At 35.6% G+C, this 27,149-nt stretch overlaps 1 pseudogene; it reads right to left on the bottom strand.

Annotated features, from left to right (window-relative positions):
- Nucleotides 1-1,712: 1,712 nt before the first annotated feature.
- LOC127547238 (BRCA1-A complex subunit Abraxas 1-like) overlaps nt 1,713-27,149 on the bottom strand; it is a 99,648-nt pseudogene continuing 74,211 nt past the window's right edge.

Here is a 27,149-nt window from a genome sequence, read left to right as displayed (position 1 = left end):
AAGTCACTTTTCTTAAATAATTCCAAAAATTCATGAAAACATTTGGGTTATTCTACTAGCAATGAAGTAAGCATATTTGTCTTCTAACAAGTTCTCTCATCCAGCACTAAATTTCACCTTTTCCCACTACTCTTAGTTTGCATTTCTTCCTTTGCAAATACTCATCTTCTCTAACTACTAGTCTACTGACTCTTAATTTATTGTCTCTTAATTTGTTTCACTTTGCTCTAGATTTTGTCAGACTATATAAGCTTTTGTGGTATGTTTAATCTTTTTCTAATTTTTGTGCAAATTACAGTGAAAAACTTAAATTATGTTTTTGTAGGATTTATGCCAGTTACAAGAATCCTACCTATCTGAAAGATCCCAAAATTTGTAACATCAAATACAGAGATAAAAAGCTAACACCAATAAAATTTATTTGACATTATGTGTGTACTATCAATTGTGTTTCGATTCTAAAAACATTGATTTGCATGCAGAGAACCTGCCCTGTTTCTGCAGAATTTCTGCATTCTCTGGGCCTTGATTGCGGATCTGTAAAAGGAGGCTAGAAAAGATGCTCTCCAAAGAGCTATACAGCTCTTTCGTATCTGATTTCAAATAATTTTCACACTCTTGTGGCAGAAAACTAAAAACTTAGCTGAACTGACATTATCATTCAGTTATTGGAGATGTGAAGATGGATTTTTGGCTCTATTAGCAGACCTTTTGATTTTATAGGGAAAGTGAGGGAGGTGATACACACACATATATATATACTAAATCAGAGGAAAATATGTATTTTAAACCGTTAAGGAACAGGTCAATTCTCCAAGAACCTCACAGCTGTGGATCATAGCATCTGAAGGAGTTGTAAAACAGCCTTTGCTGACACAGGTGTTAGACTGGGAATGAGATAAATTGTAGGCAGAAGAAAGAGGAGGAAAATCAGACAATACAACATCCTCTCAGAGAGATCAGAGAAAAGCAACTGCCTCTCAGTCTCTTTGTATCATCCTTTCACAAGAGAAGATCCATTCTGCAAGTCTAGGTTGGATCTCCAGCAACCATTGTCAGGTGACTCCCATGTAATCCAACAGCTCCTGTGTATTACAACATTAACCCAAGCCCTTTAGAATTTTAACTGAAACATCATTTGTTCAAACATTGGGGTAAATTTAAGAGACAAATGTCATTCATTCATATCATGACAGATACCCCAAAAGTGTTCTTGCCAATGAAGAACTTAATTTCTAGTGAGAGAAAAAACATGTATGAAGAGACACACAAGGTAGGCATAAGAACTTCTTGACTGGGGACTAGTTCAGACTTTAGTAGTAATCAATCTGATAGCTGATTTAGGAATAAGAAAATGTATGCAGTAAAAACTTGAGTAGTTAAATTATGAAAGTTAACTTTTCTTAGACCAAATATTAAAAAGCTTCAGGTTTTAGAATTTTTTATGAAATATTTTATCTACAAAGTGGATTAACAGTTTCAGTGAAAACTTTTTCACCAAAAAAAAAAAAACCTTGAATTTTTGATTTTTGATTTACTCCTGGAGTACTATAATAAAACTTGTCAAATTCCTAATTTAACAAATTTCCAAAATATTTTATATGAAGCAATACTTTAGAAAATTATTAGAATTTATTCAAAACATAGTGAACTTTCCCCTACTCTGTTGCCTTTTGATCAGTCTGGTCAATCAGAAAAAATTGTATGAAAGATCAGTTGGTGACTGAATATTCAATACCATCTTTCAATTTCTCAGCATCTTCATCTGTTTCTACACTGCTTATCAGTTCTTTTTCTCATTCACTGTTTTCATGATCTCTTTTAAGAGACTGATTATGAATTTCTAACAGTCATACTTTCTTCATTGGGTTTTGGTTCTCTAAGTCAAGAGATTTATGCTTAATTCCACATTTTGTTTCATCATCTTCTGGAAAATCAGAGTTTTCTAGCATCAGAATTAACTCACTCACCAGATGATGTATGGTCAATGTTACAATAGTTTCTAGAAACCTGGTTGGCTTTCAAACAAACAGTACATGAATGAAGAAATCCTCAACTTGGGGAAAATTTCCTTAAAGCTTGACAAAGAAGAACATTCTCTTATTTCCAAGTCATGGCTTCTTACTGCTGATACTAGTCTTTGCTTTCTTTTTTGTTTCAAGTTCTTTTAGACAATTTATATTCTTTATTAATTTTTCTCCTAACTGCTCACTATCTAGTACTTGAGTGCATATTTCCTTTAATTCTTCCTGTATGGTGGTATACAGTTCACTTCTCTTCTGAACCTCTTTTAAAGTTCTATCTTCATTAAAAAAATATCTGACCTATGTGCATAGATTTCTTAGCCAAAGGCAGTAGATATATAGGAACCCAACATAGTTTTATATCCGTGCAGCTCAGTCACCACTAAAGGCACTTTATGGAAAACTCTTTTTGCAGCATGGAATGACTTTTTTCAGCACCTGCTCATTTACTTCATCTATTGAGTTATAAAAGCTGAAAAGCTGATAGCATGGAATGTACTTTGTAAGTCAATTGTATAAACAACTTCAACATCATTCAACTGAGAATCTGTAATGCTATTCTTGGCTTTAACTTTCACTTCCCCAAGGAGAAAACCTTCCATGTCAGCATTGGAGTTAAGATGCTGGAAAGCGAGGGAGTCAAATGCTAACTCTAAGAGAATCGCCCTTGTCCTTTTACTCTCCATGCTATCATTCAGGCCCTGCAGCCTTGTGCACTAGATTTATTCTTTCTTCAAAGAAATAGGACAGTATTCCTACCAGTATATCAGTATCCATATCAGCACTGTCAAAGTGACATGCATTATTTTGTTTGGGAGTTATGTCATCACATGATTATGGTTATGATTGAAGTTATCCCTTAGGAATATTCTTCTCTGACCATTCCACTCAACCCAACACACCACTATTCATATTAATCTTCCCCCATCAGACTTCACATAGCATTTTATTTTGTAATTATCTTTTGCACTTAAAATGTACTTCACTTTTATTGGACTATATCTGTGATTCCCTTAGCATAGAACAACTTCCAATGAGAAACTTCTTTTTTCCAATGCAGATTGATCCTTCCTTTAAAAATTCTCATTTTTATGAGAACTATGAAATTGTGCATGCTCTTTGATCCAGCAGTGTCTCTGCTGGCTCTGTATTCCAAAGAAATCATAAAAAGAGAGAAAAGGACCCACATGTGCAAAAATGTTTGCAGCAATCCTTTTTGTAGAGGCAAGAAACTGGAAACTGAGTGGTTGCCCATCAGTTGGAGAGTGGCTGAATAAATTATAGAATATTATCTTATAAGAAATGATCAGCAGGATGATTTCAGAGAGGTCTGAAGAGACTTACATGAATTGATGCTAAGTCAAGGGAGTAGAACCTAGAGAACATTGCACCCAGCAACAAGATTAGGTGATAATCAACTGTGATGGACTTGACTTTTCTCCACAGTGTGATGATTCCAGGCAATTCCAATAAAAATGGAAAGTGCCATCCAACAAACAGAGAGAGAACTATAGAGATTGAATGTGGATTGAAGTATATTATTTTTACCTTTTTGTATGTTTGTTTGTTTTCTTTCCTCTTTTGCTCTGATTTCTCTTGCACAACATGACAAATAAGGAAATATGTTTAAAAGATTGTACATGTATAAACTATCAGACTGCTTGCTGTCTTGGGGAGAAGAAAGGTAGGAAAGAAAGGGAGAAAAAAAGTGGAATACAAAATCTTACAAAAAGGAATGTTGAAAACTATCTTTACATGTATTGGAGAAAATAAAATACTATTGAGAGAGAAAGAAAGAAAATTCTCATTTTAGAAAGTTTGCAGGGCTTGAAGCCAGGTCTTCTTAATTCCAAAGTCAATTTTTTATCTCCACCATTGTGTTGACTCTGATTATTGTGTAATATTGTATATTAGAGCTCTTTGTGTGTATTAGTAAACAGTAAGTTCTATGAGGGCAAGGAGCATGTCCTATGCAAACTTTATAACTTCTGTAGACTTTAGCTCTGCAAATAGTTGATGCATTTGTTGCATTTCTCTGGCCTTTCAGAAATTGAGGTAGCAATCCTGATTGATGCTATCCTACTTGACCCTGCAGTGTGTTAGTGCCATTCATTCTCCTGCCGCTCTCCCCACAAGTTCTAGTCAGGATGCTACACTGCCATGGTCTGTGTTTCATGATATTGGAGGAAATTCAGAGCTTACATAACAGAGCTCTACTTCCTGTGCAAAGGGGAATTTCCAGGCCCATCATACCATTCTGCCTAGACCTAACACATCTAGAAATACAGAAATGTCATATGGGGAAGAGAGTAGTTAATCAAGGACATTAACTAGGGATATTTGTTATTTTTAATATTTTTATTTTATTTTATAAAAATTAAATTCTGCCATCATTCAAATTAATGATCAGGTAAACAATGGAGTCAAGATCTGACTTCAGCACCTCACTCTGCCATGTAGTATCTATGTGGTTTTGGGCAAGTCACTTAACCTGATCTATGAAATGAGGAGTTTGCGTTTGATAATTTCTAAGATGTCTCCTAATTCCTATTATTATATGAATCACATTTTCAGTTGTAGCCCAGTCTCATAGTACCCTTTTGAATGCTTTGAATGACATTTTTTTCAATTCAGAAAACATTTATTCAATAACTATTATATGCAAGATATCATGCTAAACTCTGAGGATACAAAGATGATTAAAGCATAATCCCTGTTTTCAAGTTTATAATTTGGAAAAGGACATAATATTTACACAAATACATAACTTACAAAATAAAACATGATGAGTGCCAGAGGAAAGAGACAAAATAAGTTCAAAAGAAGGAGAAAAAAACATCTGGTTAGTGTGTAACAGGGCAGGCTTCGTGGAAGAGGAGACATCAGAGCTGAATATGAAGGTGGGAATGGCAGGAGTTGGGAATTCAAGGTGCAGAGCATGACAAAGTTAAAAGCCTAGGGGTGGAGAAGGATTTAGTGGATGGTGAAATGGTGAGTAATCCAATTTGGCTAAAAAAAGCTTTCCCATAAGTATTCATATTTACTTAGGGTCTAGATGAACAAAGTCCTTGCTTCAGGAAATCTTCCTTATTGAGTTGGTTACAGAGAAGATCGCCAAAGGCCAAGAAATAAAGTAGCCTGGTTGATGGATGATGGCATTCTATAACTGCTGGAGAGTGTGGGTGTGGTAGCTGGCAGTACTTTGCATTTACCTTGTGAGTAGGAGTTTGGAAACCCCACCCTCTTGAGCTGGCATCTCCAAGTTACTGAAAACAGAATAGAAGGCAAAGAAGAATTCTGGACCTATTTTCTCTTAGCTAAACTCAGGTTTTCCTGAAAAAGAAACAGGGGCTGTCTGCTCCAGGAATGCTGATGAAATGTGGTTAACTCATTCAAAGGATGGGAGCACTGATGTCAGTGGATCTGTATTTTCTAGCTCTGAAAAGATGAGAACATTTAGGACTTGGAAATAACATGTATTATATTGATTGATACAAACTCTCCTGAAGATATCAATAGATTTGGGAAAAACCACTTTTCTTTAAAAATTTGTTTTTGCAAAATCCTATCTATTCAGAATGCAGCCTATAGATTTTTGAGAAGATAATTGATAACTGGGTGAGGAGGGTGGTAGAGGGAGGTTATAGATTCAAGATCCCTTGACTTAGGTTTTCCTAATTTATTATTATGATGATCATTATATTTCCTAATTATTAACCCAGTTTCCATCTCCCAATTTCTTCATAGTAAAGAGCACTGTCCTGGAAATAGTTCACCTCTTCCAGAGCTACTAATGACAATTGACTGAGATATATGGATACTACCTTCCCTCCAATTAAGAACCCATCACCTATAAAAGAAATCCACTGTTGATCCAACCAAGGGCCTCCTGGTAAGCTGTCAAGCACAGTACCTCATTACCCTTAACCTCAATACAGAAGCATATCAGTTCTACAATTCAGGTTCCTACATGCAATGCTATCTATGGAACCAAGAAACCTTTCTTCTCATCCATCCTGATAGAGAATGATATGTTGAAAGCAGTAGTCTTGTAGGTTACACCTCAAAATTACACATAAAGCCCAGCCCAAGGGCATCTTTTGGAATCCTGTGGGCTGTATTTTGGCTTAAATATAATCCTTCTGGCCATCTCATTTGTGGTTATCCATTTTAATTGCCTGAAAATCATTTTGCATTTTTTGTGACAGCTTTCCTCTAGGGATCTCAAAGACACCTTAGCTACATTTGTCCTATCTGCTCTTTGAGGAGTGTTCATGTGAGCCCCATTCCAAAGGAGGTGCTAAACATTTAAGAAATATGTCCAAAGCTCCTTTAACTGAGCAAACAGCAGGCTTGGGGTGGAGAATGCAGGAAGAAGCACCTACCTATTTACCCAGAGTGACCTATTTGCTCACATGAAATAATTACCTATTACCCACAAATACCTATCTTCTTGGGCCCTAAACTGATGAAATTATTAAAAAAGCCTGGCTTTAATTCAGTATACTATGTCCGCCCTCTGAATCTTCCACTTACTCAGAGGTGAAAATATGTCAAGAGTGGGTGGCTGGAAGAGTAGGTAGGGTGGGGGGAGGGGAGTTGGGTTCTTACATAGCTGGATTTTAAACCTAAACCAGTTGCTACTTCAGATGACCATAGATCCCTGTGTCTCTGCTTTGAGGAAGAGCCCAGCTCTGGAATAACCAGTCTGCTTTTTCCTTCAGCCCAGAGTTAAGTATGTTGACACAATGCACAGTACTTGTTAACTACTCCAAGAAAAGAAAGGCCCACTCATTCTGCGAAGCTGTCAGAACTAATTTTAGGCACATATAAGGGGAAGGAGTGGAGGTTTGAATGGGGAGGGGGTAAAAATCCAAAGAGTCTGTGCTTATGGCCAGTACATAATCAGGTTTTTCCCCTCCATCTGTTTCATACAAAAGCTACCTCGGATCACTGTGGTGAGCCATTAGGTTCTTCTCTTCAAGTGTTAATTAAATGTGATATTTAAAAATATAGAGTCCTCTCCAGGTGGAATACACTGAGCTCTTTGTAAATTGCTCTCTGCCACTTGGTCGGCCCAAGAAACTATAGCTCATTTCCTTGTTTCTTGAATTCCCCAGTTGGGCCACAGCTCCAGCAGCAATAAGTATAGAGTAATTATTTCTGCCAGAAGTTCTTCTCCATGAAAAGAGCTGACTTTTTTTTTTTTTTTGGTGGGTATGTATGTGTTTTAAGGAAAGACTTGTTATAATATTAGCCCTTTTTGTTTTCTCTTTTTTAATACCCACTGGTTCCTCTAAGATGTCGCTGGCAAACACAAAACCATTTGATTTTGCTCCTTCTACAAATATTTTCCACTTGAGGCCTATCACTTACTTTTGAGTTGTAAATGTTTGGCTGCAGAAAACTCCTGCTCCAAGGAAATTGAGAGACTAAATACAAATGACTCAGTTTGATTTTGATATAGGAGGAATTTAATGAGACTTTGGTCTAAGCCCACTTTGGGAAAAGGAGCAACACAGTGGCTTTTCTTTAGCCACTGGAGCTAGCTGATGGGTACAGGCTCAGCTTGGGAAAATTCATTGCATGATCCTAAATTTAGAGTGATGTCAGAGATGACCTAATCTATTCTATTCAGCCTGCAATTAAGAAAACTGGAACCTTATAAGTTAATTGACTTGTCTAAGGTCACATAAACCTAGAATCTGAATATAGGTCAATCAATCAACTAGCACTTATTAAGCAAAAACTATGTGCCATACATTACTATTGCAAATGCTGGGGATGCAAAGAAAAAAGCAAATACATAATACATATATACATACATATATATTTATACACACACACACACACACACACACACACACACACACATATCACTGAGTGCCTGGAATTTAGATCTTAAATGGAGTCAGACCTTCTGAATCCAAATCTAATCTTCTTTCCACTGTTATCATAACATACCTTCTACTTGGTATTTACCTAGGACTCAATTCTCACCTGCAGCTCCAAGAAGGTATAACATGCACCATCGTCATATCCTGTGTAATTATTTTGTCAGAGGAACTTATTCAGGTTAAGGATAACTAAAGAGTCTCAAACCCCTCAGTGAATTAAGTGAATTATTGTTTACCCCAAGCATGTGAAGATTTCCCCTGGCAAGATGGATGGATGAACAACCTGAAGCAACTACTGTGGAGCACTTAGAGCTTGGTCAGACATCATAGTTGTCAAGGTCATCCACTGCATTACGGACCATCTCCACTCCTTTCTTTGCCTTGCCTTCTGGACTTCAATGATTTTGGAAGAAAGAGTGAGATTCATGATTTTGTGCAATTCTGCCTCACTTAAATCCAATCATGATCAAGTGGAAATATCATCCTGTGATATCATTGGTTATCTTCTAAAATGAAAAACAGACAATAATATACACTTTAGTCTTAAGTTATCATGTTATTCAAGATCACTCTTATCAGCTGCTAGGCTAGAAGATTAATGTGCTTAATGATTCTCAGTATATCCTACATGACTTGGTATCTTTACAAATTCTCAGTTGCCCTCCTTTTTTCAGTGTGCTATAATTTAATTGTCCATAGTATTTGGCAAAGCATTTTCAATCAGCACAATTTTCTTCCATTAAGCATTGGACATTCATGGTAAATCTATCTGGGACAATGCATGCTATGTGATCAGATTAGATATTACCTTCTCATTCCATTTAGAGATTCATACCAAGCATATGCTTAGATATACAGACCAGACTCTGCGGACCACTACTCTTCTTCTCTAATTGGATTTCTGCATGAATTCTTCAGACTGGTAGGGTCAGCTGAGATTGAGAACATGTTCTTTCTCCTCCCTTCCAGGGAAATCCACACACATAGGACTTCTGTGACTTTAATATCTCTGTTTTATCACTAAAGCTGCATCTCCCAAAAGGATAAAAAAGACAAATGACCCATATGTACAAAAATATTTATAGCAGAATTTTTAAAAAATAATTATTAGAAACTATGGTAGTGTCTATCAATTGGGAAACGGCTGAGCAAATTATGATATATAACCTGAGAAGACTTCTATTTTTGACATAGTGAATTGAAGATGTCTTTATGACATTCAGTTTGCAATGATTGGTAATGCTGGGATGGATCTCTAGAGAGACCCAGGTCCTGGATATAAAGATCTGTGATTTTCAGTATAGAGATGGTAATTAAACATATGGGAGTTAATGAGGTCAGCAAAAGAGACCATATAGAAAAACTCCCATGAAAGAGATTTGGGCCATGCCTACATTTAAGGGGTGTGATAGGGATGATAGTTAGCAAAGAAGGAGTAAGGTTATACAAGGAGGAGAACTAAAAGAGAGTTGTGCCAAAACAAAACAAAACAAAACCCACAGTGAATAGATGATCCAGAAGGAGTGTTTGACCCTGTCAAGCAATAGAAACTTCAAGAAGGATAAGTACATAAAAATGATCATTAAATTTGACAAGTAAGCAGCTTATTGGTAAATTTAGAGGGAACAATTGAATTGAATAATGAATTCAGAAGCCATATTGCAAAAGGTTGAGGTATGAGTAAGAGGAGAAGGGAAAGAAATAAATGTAGATAAGTTTTTCTAGGATTTTGAAGGAGTGAAAGAGGGTGATATAAGATGAAATTTTAAGGTATGAAAGGAATCTAGATAAGGCTTTTTTAATGATAGGAGAGGCTTGGAAATGTTTAAAGACAATAGGGAAGGAACAAATAGATAAGTAGATAAGATAGAATGAGAGGAGATGATTTAGTGGAACTGAAAAAATTAATTAAGCCTATTATATTTGCTATGCTTTTGATAAGTATATTTAGAGGATTTGTCTTCTTAAGGAAAAAGGCCACCTATTGAAGATCACCTCATTGTCAGGACCTGGAGGAAGGAAGAGAAGAGGGAAGAGAAATGATATCAAGGGTTTTGAAATGAAGAAAGAGAAGGAGCTTTATTTAATCTCATTTTCTCTCTCTCTCTTTTTCTGTGTCTGTGTGTGTGTATGTGTGTGTGTGTGTTGTGTATAAATAGATACTGAATATATCTGTTTATGTCTCTGTGTTCAGGGTGTATCGTATGTTCAAGGAAGACTAGCATTGCTGGATGAAGTCTGCCAGGCCCTTTATGGGGTTGCTTTCTACCTTAAGTGTACACCTGATGCACCTGACTTTCACCTGGGGCTCCAAGAATCTATAGCATGTTACATCCCAGTAAACCATTTCAACAAATAGGCTAAACCAGATAAAGGATAACTAAGAAATTTCAAATCCTATGATGAATTAGGAGGATGTCTATCCTAAGCATGTAAAAATTTCCCCTGGTAGAATGGACCGATGAGAATAATTTGTTCCACCAGCCATGAAGATAGGTGAAGCAGGTGCTTTGGCCTAAAGAGTCAAAGCCACATTCATAAGGGCTAGGTTTTTCTAGGTATAGATAGAGTTGTGGAGTTGTGGGGAGCTTTGGAGTGCTTAGAGCTTGGTTAGACATCAGAGACACCAAAGTCATCCACTGCATCTCAAGTCATCACCAGTTATCTTGACTCTATCTTGCTACTGGAAAGTAGTGATTTTGGAAGAGAGTGAGATTGGCAACTTTGAGCAACTCTGCCTCACTTAAGTCTGATTTATGTATTAATCAAAAGACATCACCACACGATTTTAACATTTCTGCCTATCTCAAAGTCTTGTGTCAATGGGCAAGTGACAAAACAGCAGGTACAAATAATCCAAGAGCTATAGTCATAATCCTGTATATAGATGGTCCAGACTACAGGGTCATCTTACTGGAAGCATCAGTAGGATTCGACAACCCCTTAGTGTCTGATCAGCCTTTTAAGGATCACATTACTAACCTCCAGGTGTGAGGAAGAGGCTAGAAAAAGTGTCCTAAAAATTGTCCATTTATCAACTCTGGCCTGATTACCACAGCAGGTGGGGATCTACCCTGCAGTCAAAACACTACTATGAAAACTTGTGCAAAGTTGAATCTGCTCGCCAACAGTACGTGGAAGAAGATCCTCTACCTGAGAGCAAATGTGGCTTCAGAAGAGGCCCAGGAACAATCAATATGGTGTTTGCTGCCTGACAACTACAGGAAAAATTCCAGGATTAGAACAGAGGTTTGTATACAACATTTGTATATCTGACTAAGGCTTTTGATACTATTAATCATGAGGGCTTATGGAAAATTACGTCAAAATTTGTTGGGCAGAGTTCATCAGTATAGTACATCAATTTCATGATGGCATGTACAGGTTCTGGACAATAATGCTCTCGAGCTTTTCCAGTCACCAATGGCATTACAAACAAGGCTGTGTGTTTGCTTCCATGTTTTTTAGCATGATGTTTTCAGCCGTGATGTTAAATGCCTTCAATGAGGACAAACATAGCATCAAAGTCAGCTTCAGCACTGATGGTAAATTCTTCAACCTGAAAAGACTTCAAGCCAAAACTAAAATGTAGGGAGCATAATTTTTTTTTTGTTTGCAGATGATTATGCACTCAGTTTAGCCTCTAAAGCAGAAATGCAACAAAGTATGGATCATTTCTCTGCTACTTGTGCTAATTTTAGTCTAAAAATTAACACCAAGAAGACAGAGGTATTACACCATCCTTTAACAAATCAGTTAAAGTAAGTGAAGCAATTTTGAATGCTGTTGGATAAGCTCACTTACATTGGCAGTTTATTTTCCAGGGATGTGCACGTTGATAATGAATTTGACATTGCCAAAACTAGCTCAGTGTTTGGGAAGCTCCAAAGGAAAGTGTGGGAGAAGAGAGATGTTTGGTAGTCAAATACCAAACTGAAGGTCTACAGTGCCTTTATGTTAACCTCACTGTTGTATGTCTATGAAATCTGGACAGTCTACCAGTGCCATGCTAGGAAACTGAATTGCTTCCATTAGAATTGTCTTAGGAAGATTCTGAAGATCATTTGGCACTGAAGATACCAGACACTGAGGTCCTTCCTTGAATTAAAATGATAACATTCAAATTCAATTGCAGAGAGCAATGGGCTGGCATTGTTCGAATGACAACTGTATACTTGTCAAAAAAGACTATTTTATGGAGAACTCACCCAAGAAGGCAAGCACTTACAAGGTGATCAGAAAAAAAGTGATACAAGGATACTCTCAAAGTCTCTCTTAAAAACTTAAAAATTAATTATACAATCTGGGAGACAGTGGCACCAGACAGCCCAGCATGATGCCCCTCATTAGAGAAGATACTGTGCTTTCTGAGCAAAGCAGGTTTGATTAGCTAAGAAGAAATACGAGATTCAAGAGAAGCCATCCCAGATATTTATATGGACTATTTGTATCTGACTTGTGGCAGAGCACTCCGAGCTTGTGTCGGTCTGATCAGTCACAGGCAGATACACTGTAACTGGACTCTAACATGGTGATGTCATTTTGGTCTTCTTCAGGAATGAAAGACAATTAGGATACAGAATGTGTATGTATATATGTCTCTCTCTGGGTATTTACAGACAGACAGGCAGACAGATAGATACAGAGTATGTATTTTCTGTAGTGCTCTCTAAATGTAACCTTATTGAATCAAACACACTATAAATTCTTGTAGAAGAGATATTGAGATGTGGCAAATGGAGTTGGAAATTCAGATCCTGCACATGATGCCTCTCTGATCCCTTGTTTCCTCTTTTATAAAATGGGGATACTAATACTTCTCAGTATTTTTATAAAGATCAAAAGATATAATGTGTTTAAAACACTATATAAACATCAGCTATTTTATGCCTGTTATTTTTTGGGGAAGGAAGAGAATTATATATACACATGTATGCATATATATGTATATAGAGAATTATATATATAATATAACGTATACATATATCAACTTCTCTTTCTGAAGAGTTAGTATAAAGCTACAATGAGATATTTGTGATGTCTTTGTAAATTATCTTTATAAACCTCAAAGCACTATGTAAACACTAGCTTTTATTATTATTGTTGTTGCTAATTATTATTATTCTCTTTTCTAACAGTCACCAGAGTTCACCCTCATCATTTCTTGCCTGAGTTATTATAAATAGCTTCCCAAGAGGCCCAGCTTTCTCTAATCTCACCCATCTCCAATATTTTCCAAAAGCTACCTGTTCACCATTTCTTATATATAGCACAGTAATATTCCACCATAATCATATTACTGCAACTTGTTCAGTTGTTCAGTCATTCCCCAACTGATGGGCATGCTTTCAATTTCCAATTTTTTGCCATGACAAAAAAAGAGCTACTATAAATATTTTTGTAGATCGGTCCTTAACTTGCTCCCACCCTTTGCTACTTTTTTTTGTATCTCTTTGGGATACAGACCTAATAGTCATCCTCAATATTTTCTGCCAAAAAAATCTTATAAAATAATAATACATAGATGTTGAGTATGTTATTTCTATGCTAATAAACTTTTAGTAGCTCCCTGTTGCTTAAAGGATGAAATATGCCCTACTCATATTAGTAGATAAGGTCTCTTTAACTCATTGGTGTCCAGCTCAAGTAGATGTAGGTGACATTAAAACATACATAAGGATCCCTAAAGGTCATATATTATATTAGAAAACCACACACACACATATGTATGTATATATAGTTAGGTTTTTTAACTAATTATTTTATTTTTGTTAAATATTTCCCAATTACATTTTAATCTAGTTTAAATCACACTTGGGAGTGTTGTGAGTTGCACATGGTCAGATATCTGTGTGTTTGACACTTCTAATCTAAACTCCCTTTTCAGATTTATTTTGCAGCATTCCCCTTCTGTTCTGATCTTCACTTGACTGAAATTAGGATCAGTTTCCCTCTTTAACAAACCATCCCTGACTTTTGTGAATGTATACAGGTTCTTCTCTAATTCTTAAATTCTCTTCCTCCTCATCTTTAGCTAGTATCCTTTACTCCTTCAAGCTGAACTAAGGTTTGACTTCCTTGCTAAAGCCTTCTCTAATTCCATAGCTAAAATTTTTTCTTTCATTGCAGATTTTCCTAGAGCACTCTATCTCTTCTTTTCAGACTTAACACTCTGCATTATGCATGTTGACTATACATATCTGACGAGACTTTAAGTCTTTTGAAGGCAGGGACTGTCATTTTCATTTGGGAGATGCATGCAGTTGATGGAGTCATAGACCTATAGAATCATGATGACCTGAATTCAAATCCTTCCTCATACACTTACTAGTTGTGTGATCCTGGATCAATGCCTTAATCTCTCAGCCTCAGTTTTCTTATCTGTATAAAGTGGGATAATAATAGTATATTTCCTCACAGAATTGTTGCTGCTATATAAATCTCAGTTATTATTATCTTTCCATCCCCAGTACCTAAGCACAGTATATTGTTTTAATATGAATATAATAAATACTTATGTAGCATTTTACCTCTGCTTTGTCCTTGATAAACACGTGTTGGAAATAGCACTTAGAATGAGGAGATCTGAATCTTAATATCAACTCTATCAAGAGGGAGAAGGATATTATAGAGTCTTGAGTATAAAATGGGAATCTTAACTCTGTCACTGATTAACTTTTTGCTCTTAGGTAAGCCACTTGCCCTCTGACCTCCTTTTATCTTCATTTTTAATATCAAGGAGTTAGATCAGCTGATCTTTGAATATTGATGGAAAACGAAAGAAATGCCCCATACTGGAGACCAGCAAATGTACACATATTCTACTCCATCTTTTTGAGTGTTCTGATGCTCTAAAATTTGTTTAGAGATATTATTTAAAGAAATTTGGAATGGTTTGGGGGAAGAGGTTGGAAAAGTTATCTTTACTCTGCTCTCTTGGCTCCACTTCTCAAAATGTATACATTTTCAAAAAGGGTATATAGTTTTTAGATTTAGAAGCTAGTAATATTCCTAGAAAAAATCCATTATACATGGTCAAAAATATTTTTGTGAGTTCATAAAAAGAGAACAATAATCAATAGAAGCCAACATGTGCCCCCCGCTTTTTTGCTGAGGCAATTGGGGTTAAGTGATTTGCCCAGGGTCATACAGCTAGGAAGTGTTAAATGTTTGAGGTCACATTTGAACTCAGGGCTTCCTGACTTAAGGGCCAGTGTTCTAGCCACTGCACCAACTACCTGTCCTATGACTCCTTTTTTAATAAAGAAAAGATCATGCCAGATTAACCTCAATTTCTTTTTTGAACACTATTTCTAGACTGGTGACATAAACAAAGAATACCTGGATTTAAGCAAGATTGTTGACAAAATATCCTTGTGGCAAAGATGGAGAAATGTGGGTTTAGCAATAGAAGACTTAGTGAATAAAGAACCTGTTGAATGATGAACTCTAAAAATAATGATTTAATAGACTGATGCCACTGAGAAAATTCTCTAGTGAAATTCCCTAGAAATCTGTCCTTAACTCTGTCACATTTTATCTTTTAATCAAAGATTTATGAAGGCATAAATGACATTCTCATCAGTTAAATGAATCAAGAAAAGATAGCTAACATGTTGTATGACAGAATTGGGATATAAAATTCAATTCAATCAGAAAATCATTTATTAAATTCTTTCTAAACGTAAAGCATCCCCCTAGGTATTGGGATACAAAGATAAAATCAAAAGTAATGCTTGCTTTTAAAGGCTATATATTATCTGTACTGAAAGATACAATATATTAACAAATATGTGATTATTGGAAGAGGATTGAACACTAACAATTAGGGAGATTATGAAAGGCTTCTCTTAGAAGAGTTCACAGAAAGTTTAGATGAGAAAGAAGGCAAGAATTTTAAGAGGAAGAGGTAAAGAGGAAATGGATTTCATTCATTAGGTAAAACTTCTTCTAAGACAGGGGTCAAGGCAGAACCTTGGGAACTGCAAGTAGTGCTGTTTGGCTGGAACACAGTGTGCATAAAGGGAATAGTGTGAAATAAGCCCAATAGTGTGAAATAATTTCAAAAGGATTAAGGAGCCACTGAAACTTCTTAATCAGAAGTGCAATGTGGTCAGATTTGTGCTTTAGGAAGATTATTTTTGGCAGGTTTGTGGAAAATAGATTAGAAAGGGAGACAGGATGGAAGCTAGGAGTGCAATTAGGAGGTTTTACAACAACTCGGGTGAGAGGTGAAGATGGTTTGAACTTTGGTGGTGGCTATGTGAGTAGAAAGAAGGGATCAAAGGCAAAGTTTATTATGAGGGTAGAGACTAAACAACTGATTGGGTATGGTGGGAGATGATAGGAAGAATCTAACATGAGACCAAGGATATAAACCCAAGTTTATATATAATGGTATATTATGTATATCATTATATAAATGGAAATATAATGATATCCTCAACAAAAATAGCAAAATTTGAAGGACTAGGCATGGGTGGAAAAATAATTCTCATTTTGGACATGTTAAATTTATGATGTCTAAGAATATTTATTTGGATCAGGTGTTTAGTGATTCAGTATTAGAATTTGGGAAAGAGATTAGGGATGGGTAGATATATAGTTGTTATTTTCAATCATTTTTGGTGGTATTCAACTCTAAAATGACCCTATTTGGGATTTTCTTGTCATACAGGATTGGTTTGCTATTTCCTTCTCCAATTTTGCAGATGAGGAAACAAGTAAACGGAGTAAGTATTTTGTCTAGATTCAAACAGCCAGTAAGTATCTGAGGCTGAATTTGAACTCAGATCTTCCTGCCTCCAGATCTGGTATTCTACTGTACCATTTAACTCCTAGGACTATTTGTATATATTTTAAAGGGGATTCTTGTTTCAGAGAAATAATTGAAATACAAAACTATATATCAGGTACTGTGCTAAGCGCTTTCCAAATACATCATTTGATAATTTCAACAGTTTGAAAGGTAGTTGCTATTATTATTCCTTTTTTGCAGTTGAGGCAAACAGAAGTCACTTGGCCAGGGTCATATAGCTAGAAAGTATCTGAGTCAGAATTTGAATTCGGGTCTTCCTGACTCTAGGCCCAGCACTATTCAAGGCGACATCTGGCTGCATGTAATCCAATCCCCTAATTTTATAGATAAGGAAACTGAGACAGAGAAATTAAGTGATTTGTTCAAAGTCTTAGATAGATTCCAAAGTACTAAGATAGGTATTCAAACCCAATTCCTCTGAAACCAGTCTGTGTTCATTTCCCTCAATTACATTGCCTCCCATTGTTGGGTTTTGGGTATGACTAGATGGAATCCTTCTAACTCTTTCTTCTTTTAATTCTAACCCTTCTGATTATAAGATCTTATGAAGATTCAATAAAATTCAACAAAGTACTTATGATATGCAAAACATAAGTGTAGAAAATTAAAGACAAAAGTATATTCTCAGGAAACTGAAATCCTACTTCTATGAGAAGGACACAGGTTTTACTTTGTTTCTCTAGTGGTTGGCATAGGATTCTATCCATATTCTTTTTTTCAACTTGTTCTTGTAACATTGTCACATGACTTCAAGTTCCTAATTTAGATTAGGGGTTTAATCTGTTGCCCAGAAAAGACTGAATTAAATTGGTTCCACATAAGGAATTAAACTAATGTTCTAATCCACTGAGGCAACTAATCACTATGTAAAGAGTATATATATGTCATACTGAGAATGAGAATTTGACCTATTTTCTTCTTTCACTAACCTGTGACACAAATTTGATATATCTTCAATTACATTTATTCTAACAAAAACAAGATGAAACAACATTATTCTGAGAAGGGGATCCATAAACTTTACCAGATTGTCCAAAAGAGCCATTCTATTCCAATAGACGTGTGATGGAAAGTGCCATCTACATCCAGAAAGAGAACTATGGAGACTGAATGTGGATCAAACCACAGTATTTTCACTTTGTTCTTGTTCTTGTTTGCTTGTTTTTTTTGTTTCTTCCTTGTTTTTTTTCCCCTTTTGATCTGATTTTTCTTGTGCAGAATGATGAATATGGAAATATATTTAGAAGAGTTGCATATATTTAACCCATTTCAGATTGCTTGCTGTCTTGAGGAAGTGGGAGGAGAGAGGGAAAAAAAATTTGGAACACAAGGTTTTGCAAAGATGAATGTTGAATATACTTTTAACATATTTAACATAATATGCTTATAACATATTTAACATTTAACATTTTAACATATTTAACAGATATTTAACAGATATTGGACTACCTGGGGAGGGGGTAGAAAGAAGGAGGGGAAAAGTTGAAACAGAGTTTTTTACAAGGGTCAGTGTTGAAAAATTACCTATGCATATGTTTTGTATATAAAAAGCTATAATTAAAAAAAAGAGGAAAAAAAGATGAATGTTGAAAATGGTCTTTGCATGTATTTGGAAAAATACCATAATTTTTAAAAGGGCCAATTAAAAATTATGAACCCCGATCCAAAGGAAGGCATTTCTGAGCATTTATCTTAGTGTAGGCTTACATGAGGTAAGTGGGTTATCTTTCAGTGTTTGATTTCAGGGAAGTATATAAACCCTACCACCACCACCACCACTATCACCCTCACTATCTGGCATTTATATGAAGCTTTAAGGTTCGCAAAGCAGTTTTCACGTTATCTCATTTGATTTCCACAAAACCTTGTTAATTATATGTTTCAAAGGAAAGGCAAACTAAAATGTGAGGTTTTGTGTACAAACTTTTTTTTCCTGTTTACTATTCACTCCCATTAATTCTCACTCTCAGCTTCATTCACTCCATATAATCCCTCTTTCTAAACTAATTCAATTAAATCTTTTTCCATACATCCCAAGTCAAACCACTCTTTTAGCAGCATCTAAAGCTTTGCATTCCTACTCCTTCTTATAGTCTGACCAACTTTCCAGCCCTTTCAGTTGCAAAGCTGTTTCTTTGTTTCTGAGCAACAAAGAAAATGATAAATTTGGTGTTTAAGTTCAGAATTTAAAGAGAAATTTTTTTAAAAAGAAAAGAAAATAAGGTCCAGAGAAGTAAATGACTAGATTCTGAGAAGTTAATCCATTTTCCTATTGTTTTATACCTAATCATCAATATTCGCAATAGTAGAGGTAAGATTTGAATTCAGGTTTCCTTGGCAAAAGTACAGCACTCTTACCACTTTATCATGAGATATGGTCTGCCACTGTTATTGTTATAAAATTTTTCTTGATTTTAGAGATATGAGGACTTTCTCCAATGGTCTACATTATAATTCTTGTTCACCCCCTTTTCACTTTGCATTGTCCATGTCTCTCTTCAAGAGAAGATGATTTCATATGTATATAGTATTTGGGTCTATTATATATTACTCCTTATTCTTCTAATATATTTGGCTTGTTTTTTTTCCTTGTCATAAGTGCCTTCAATGTTATCTTTTATATCACAGTTTATGCATATCATTGTTGGCAATATAATGAAATATATATTTTTTAATAATCACCTTTGTGGGTCCTGAAATTTTGGTTCTTCCAAAATCTTGGAACTTGATAATAATAGTCATACAATAACTACAACTAATGTTTACATAGCAATTTAGTATCAGCAAAGCACTTCACATATCTTATCTCTTATGATCCTTACAACAATTCTGTGAAGTAAATGTCTTTATATATAATAATGCAGATGAAGAAATAGCCTGAGAAAGGTTAAATGATTTGCTTAGGTCAAAGAGTTACTCAGTGGCTAAGATGAGATTTGGTGCAGATTTCCTTACTCCACGTCTAACCCTCTAGCTATCTTGCCAAGCTGCTTCTCTAATATAACGTCATAGAGAGAATGTCACAATTGAAAAAATAGATGAGTTCTTGTGACAGCCAACAGCTTTGCATCATTGGAAGTATTATTCACTTTCTCAAATGAGACCTTCCATGAATTTACTTGTCATTCAAGCTTCTTACCCCTGACTATTAAAAAACTTTGGGAAAGTGTGACCCTCTTACAGAAAGATTGGGAATCCCTGCAGTGGTTTAAATCTAGCTCTCCCAAAATTATATACTTGAGAATACTCCAAACTTTATCTGGTGAGAATCTCACATTGAAAGCCTTGGCATTTGATAATGGTAGTAAGGTTAAACTCTGACAGCAGTGGAAAAAAGAAAAAAATCCTTCTAATTCAGAATTCATGTGAAAAGCTTTTATGAAAGTGTCTCTGCATTCCTTAGGGCATGACATTATAGAGACCCAGCTACCTCATGTGTGAGTTGCTTCTTCCAGGTCCCCTTGAGTGGAGTAGGGGCCTGGGTGTCAGATGTTGGATCTCAGCAATACAGGAAGAACAGTTGGCATGGATGTGATGAAGAAAGAAATAGGGGCATTGAGCTTCAGATGCTGTTATTCAATTTAACAGGGAAAGAAAAGAAAAGGGTTGATTGAGGGAACTTAGAGAGTTTAGACAGTGAATAAAAAGAGGATAGAATACGAATAAATGAAAATGAAAGAATGAGATAAAGTAAAAAGCTAGATGGTTCATGCTAAGACCTGGTTTGGGTCCTATTGTGTCTACTACACAGTAAGAATATCTGGGAGGAAATTATTCATTCACTGGACATTTCTTAAGTCCCTATCATACTCAGGAGGGATTACCTGAAAGGAAAATATTCATTCAGTGGACATTTCTTAAGAGCCTATCTTATTTCAGATAGTGTATTGTCTCTGGGGTTCATGCCCTCAAGTATCTTATGTCCTGAAAGCATCAAGTATTATTATCATCCTCATTCTATAGATGAAAAAAATGAATCTCAAAAAAATAAAATGACTTGCACAAGATAACACTAAACTAATAAAGTGGTAGATCCAAAATTCAAATCCATGTTCCTTTGTTTTAAGAATACTGCTTGACAAGGAAAGACTACTTTATTAACTAACGGAAAGTAAAACAAGAAGTAGGAAAATAATATACATAACGACTACTGCAATATAAATGGAAAGAACAAAACTGAATGTTGTATAATTATTATTATCGTTTGTCCCTAAAGAAGGGTTTAGAACATGTGCTTTATTTTCTCCTTTACAGAGGTAGGGATCTATAAGTATGCAATATTACATATACTCTGAGATTCAACTGATATTTTAGTTTTGCTGAATGGTCTTTTTTGTTTTTGTATTAGAAGATCACTAGTTGCTGGGTATAGAAAGAGAGAAAATAAAGCAATGTAAAAATAAAAGATATCAGTGCATTTTAAAAGCATACTAATTCAGGAAGGGATTCAAGGCACTACTCAACTCCCCTTCTCCAATAATAACTCCTAGAATTTTTATATCTGGCCAAGAGAGTATTGTGGTACCCTAAATTTCAAAAAAAAAAAAATCTATGACTTTTTTTCAGAAAAAAAGAGGAAGAGTATATAATGAAAACTGTTGAGTACATTGGCTTTCTTGGAGTAAGGGGAGAATTATAACTCAATGCAAATACATAAATTGAACTACAATAAAAAAAAAAGACTCTTGTAAGTCAAGAATATAATTATTAGCAAAACTCTAAAGATATAGCCATTCAAACATTCCTGGACCAAGGATAGAATTAAATAATAAATCAGGACCCCTCCTAAATCTCATTGTACTTGCCCAACAAGAGACCTGGTAATTACACATTGATATATATATTATCTCCAAATCTCAGACTAAAGAATGAGAAGAATAGAAAGAGTGAAACCAAGGTGTGACCAAGACTAAGTGAGACTCAAAGTTATAGGCCACTGGCCTGGAAGGAACAGAAAGGATGAGGAGCAAAATAGCTTTTTCATAAATGTGCATTCAGCCTCTGAGCTGGGAGCTAGTAACAGAGAACCAGAGGACTGGGAGAGATGGCCAGCCACAGGTTAGACTAGGAATCAGTCACAGTGGAGATTCTGTGTATAATCTTTCATGAATCTTTTCTATTTGTTTTACTCTTATCTTGTTTATGGGGCATTTGGATGGCACAGTAAATACAATGCTGCTCCAGAGTCAGAATATTCTTCTTCCTGAGTTCAAATCCAGTTCCAGATACTTATTACTAGTGTCATCCTGGGCAAGTTACATAGCCCTGCTTGCCTCAGTTTATTCATCTGAAAAATGAGCTGGAGAAGGAATTGGTAAACTGCTCCAGTATTTTTTCCAAGAAAATCTAAAAGAGCTCATGAAGAGTTGGACACAATTGAAAAATAACTAAACAACAAAACCTGTTTATGGGTTAGAGAGCCAGCAATATATATATCTTCCTCATGTCTCAATAGCTGCATCTGAAGAGTGGAGGCAAAAAATTATTTCTGTAAAACAAGGCCTTTGCTCTGACCATTGACTTAATTTTGAAGGTGCTACAATTTGGAAGGTAAGAAATGTTTAAAATCAAAGAAGAGCCTATTTTAAAATAACAGGAATTTACCTCTATTATCCAGTCACATACTCCAAATTTCTGGGACCTATTATTCTTCAAAAAGATGGGAAAGGGAATGTTACATTTTTATGCCTCTTTTCCAGAGAGAAAGTAATGAGCTCTGAATCAATAATTACTATATTGGGAGGCTCTTAACATCTGATTCTGAATCCTGTGGGTTTTTTTTCCATTACACTACTGTGTTTCACATGTATTATCATGTGGGTTACTTATAGCAGAATAGCTGGGCTATCCATCTACTTATGGTGACTCACAGGCCTCTCTACCTACTCCTTTCAGCCAATGGGGATGAAATTTGATGTTGACAATACTGTCAGTGACTAGGTACCACAGTTCAGTCCCTTAGGTCTACTAAGGCTCTCCCTAATCTACCCAATCCCATTTCCTTTCCTTCTAAATAGAAAGTGAAGATAATGCTTCCCTTTTGATTCCCCTTTCTGTATTAAGGGCAAAATAGACTCCTTATAGTTGAGCTGGTCATTTGGGCATTCTTCCATAGAATATTTCATTCTTTAGCATTGTTCATTTAAGTCACTCATCAAATACTTGAATGAGATGAAAAGCATTTATTAAATGTTTACTATGTTCCATTTAGTATGCAAAATGCCAGAAATACAAATAGAAAAAAGGGAAAGTTTCTACCTTCAAGGAACTTACTTTATAATAGGGCAAGACAATGCTTTAAAAAGGGAGTATGGAGTGGCCAGAGAAGGAAGTTTTTGGCCTGTGAAGTCACAGGGAAGATGAATTGATATATAGGACAATCAACTGGCAAATCCTTTCCTGAAGCTACAATACATTTGATTTGATTACTGTTCTTAGACTAATAAGAAATAGAAAGCAAGTAACAGTATGGAGGAGGATAAGCAAATGAGAGGATCACCTGGATTGTCAACTACTTAGGATGTGAAGGTGAATTATGGTCTAGGGAAAATTAAGGAAGAACGGAGGTCAAAAGCTGCTGGTCCAGGAGAAGAGAAGCTGGACATCAGTATCAGGCAGATGGTAAGATGGCCTTTGTGGCTGCCTGGATGGGACTTGAAGGTGAAGCAAAGTGGTAGTATTGATAGTTTCAATCAGATATGGGGGAGCTGCTTTCTAACTGGGCTCACCAGACTTTTGAAAGTATAAATAATGGGGCTGGAGACCTTGCTTAGATGAAGGTTTTGTTGTTGCTACTTTAAATCCATCAGGAAAAAACACTAGATTTTCAATCAGTACCTTCTACCTCTAAATCTGTAATATAAAGAACAGTCATTTATCTTTCTAAACCATAATCAAACTGGACTTTTCACATGGTACCAACAATCTTCTTGGAGTTCTTTTACACTGGTTTCAGTCCAGCAACAGATTTACCAGTCATATCCTGGAGAAAACCTGAGCTCACAAGTTTTGCCTTGCCACTTGGCAGATTAAAAGGTTTAGACAGAGGCTGGAAGCTGTACCCAGGAAGCTTGGGAATTTAGCCATCTTGATTTAACCACCCACTAACTGCAATTAAAAATTAGCAAATTCTGATAGGCAGGGAATGCTCTCTCATCAACCAAAAGAAAATAGAGAACAAGCTTTCTTCTAAGAAGGGGCAGAAAATTGCTTGTTTTTTCCTGAAAGCCAAGACAATGCAGTGGTTTTTGGGGAGAGACTGATAACAGAAACAAACAGACAGAAACATAGAAAGACAGACACACACAGAGAGAAACAGAGAGAGAGAGAGAGAGAGAGAGAGAGAGAGAGAGAGAGAGAGAGAGAGAGAGAAGGTGAAGGGCAGCATGGTATATTGTCTAGAGGGCTTGCCTCATAGTAGAGACAAAGAATTCTTCTATCTCAGGTACATACTGGCTGTGTGACCTTGGACAGGTTTAATTATTCCAGGCAACTCTAAGACTTTAAAATTTAGGAAGATTGATGATTTGCTTCAATGAAGGAAGCTTCTTTTCTTGGGGCTAGGACCCAAAAAAGAATGAGAAGTAGGTCCAGAAGGACCAGTTTCATCTCAAGGATTTGTTGGCAACAATGCCTAGGAGCCAGTTGCTATGGCACCCTTAGTACATCACTTAGCTTAGAGAAAGCTCTGTCCCTAGACCAGTTCATTAGGAAAATATCTCCCTGTGATCTGGATAGGATCTTAGGGGAAGCAAGAAGGTGATGAGCAATTTTTATGCCATTCTATGTGGTCAGGAGTCTATGAGGAATTGAGTAAATTTTGCCTACTCATTTACAAATGAACTGTATAGACCATTCAGTGTGTAAATAAGGGTCAAGTGAAGAAATAGTTCCCATTAGAGAACAATTTTTATCTTTTTAGGAGTTGGAGACATAAAGTTTGAGGTCTAAGGAAGGCTTTCAAATAGTTCTCACAGTAATATCCGAGTTTATTTTTGACTGTTTTTATGGTATTCAAAGATTCTAAAACTAAGGCATTTCAGAAGCCACCCACCTGCAACAGATGTAGGCATATTAGCTAAAAATATGTCTGGGTCTTTTCAATTCACAGAATTACAGAATGTTATTGCTGGAAGGGTTTATAAAGATCATCTTTTAACATCCTGGTGGCTGTTGCCAGACACCCCTTCTCTTGGGATAAGGAATCAAAAGGGAGTGCCAGTACATATAGATTCAAGCTGGATCTGGAAAAGTTTCCTTATTGGGTATGCTTCCAATTCTGGTATAGTGTGTGGGCTTTGTTCATGATTTCAAACCAACACAAATATTTCTAAAGACCCAATTTTACTGCAATAAGGAAACAAGGGAAGAAAGAACCAGGTCTTAACAACCAGGTTAATCTGATATATTTCTTCCTTTTAAGTCAACTCTGCTATTCACTCTTGTTCTCTGATCACCACATACTAATGCATCAGCCACATTCCTATTTTTTAGTTATCTCACTCTACTCTAACAAAAGTGTTAGTATATTCAGCCTCCTCCCAATTTAGCTATTTCTCACAAACAGTGTAGAGGGAGAATAAAAATTACAAAACAACTGAAAATGAATATTGCAATATTATGATGAACAAACTTGAAAAAATATGAAAACATATCTCTCCTTACTCCTTTGCACAGATGGGAGGGCTGGGAGTCTATTGGTATCAAACAATTTACATACACACACACATATATACATCTAATACACACTCATATATGTATCTCTGTGTAAATATATATATGCACATACATGTATATACATGTACACACAAATATATATACATATATGTTATATTTGATATATTCAGATATTTTGATATATTGATTGCTTTTGCAGTTGTTTTCCTTTTCATCTTTTCCTTTCTTTCTTTTTCTTTTCCTCCTCTCTGCTAGTAATATGAAGCATTTATCCCTAGGTCCAAAATCACTCCACATTTTTGCTCAAAGTTTTTTTTTTTTTTTTTTTTTAATGAAAATCTGTTCTAAAACCTTAGGGATATGTATACAGAGAGAGGCTGCACTTTGATATCACAAACATAGGAAACTGTTGAATGAGTAAAAACCCTCTATCAATGCAGGATATCACTTTCTCTATAATTTATGGTCTTTAGGGATGTTGCCTAGGGCACTGAAATGTTAAATTATTTATCCAGGGTCCCATATCTGCTTTTGCCAGAGTAACATTTGAACTTACATCTCCCTAGCTTCAAAATCAGCCTTGTGTCCAGTACCTGACATTTCAGGAATAAAAATATGTAAAAAATATTCTCCCTGTCCCCAATCAATCAATTAATCACCAAGCATTTATTAACTGCCTCTTATGCATCTGATAATATACTAGGCACTGGGGATGATTAAAACCACAACCATGAGTAGAAAGAAAATAATTTCTGCCCTCAAGGAGTATACATTCTGTTAGGAGAGATAACATGAATACATGTGTACGTGTACATGGAAGATGCAGAAAATATGTGTATGTATATTAATATATTACATGGTACATTATAAATTATGTAATATATAAAGTATATATGAAAATATCTATGTGTACATCTAAATATGTACATTTGCAAGGCTTTTTTCTTTTCAAAGGAAGTATCATTAGCAATCAGGACAAAGCCCCATGTCAAAAGTAGCCATTTATACTGATCTTCTGGAAGTAACTAAGATTTTTCAGAGGCAGAGTTAGGAGATTTATAGACACAGTCAATAAGGCATGTGAGTACTTAAGGCAAGACTTGAAATTTTCGTTCTTCTTTGCCATATTCATGAAAGCATAAGGATGCACGTGACTCTATATCTCTTAAAAGTTGTCATTTTTATCCCAAGGTGTAGTGACACCAGTTCAATAAATTTGTGGTTACTTATGTGCCACAGGTATCTCTGCAAGTTTATAAAAACAATACAACTTTTCTGACCATGATGGCTGCAAAGTCACTAGCTATATAATAAAATTTAATGAATTTTGCATCATCTAAGTCAATAATTACATGGTTTGCATATATATATATATATATATGCATACTCTAATAAACACAGTAGTTTTTGCTCTTTCCATAAATAAGATATTGTAAGAAAGGTAGATCATATATAATGTAGTACAATTGTATTTGCATTAGGCAGCATGTGATAGCCAAAGAACAGTCTCAATAATGAATAAATAATTCTTGGCAATTTTTAGACAAAGAAATGAAAACGATATCTAGTCACATAAAAAATACTCTAAATCAATGTTAATTAGAGAAATGTAAATTAAAATAATTTAAGTACCACCTTAAGCCTACCAGATTGGCTAATATGGCACAAAATGGAAATGATAAATATTGGAGAGGTTGTAGGAAAATTGGGACTCTAATGTACTGTTGTTGGAGT

Source organism: Antechinus flavipes, chromosome 1, assembly GCF_016432865.1.
Source record: "Antechinus flavipes isolate AdamAnt ecotype Samford, QLD, Australia chromosome 1, AdamAnt_v2, whole genome shotgun sequence".
Classification (NCBI taxonomy): Eukaryota; Metazoa; Chordata; class Mammalia; order Dasyuromorphia; family Dasyuridae; genus Antechinus; species Antechinus flavipes.
This window is presented reverse-complemented; position numbering and strand designations above follow the sequence as displayed.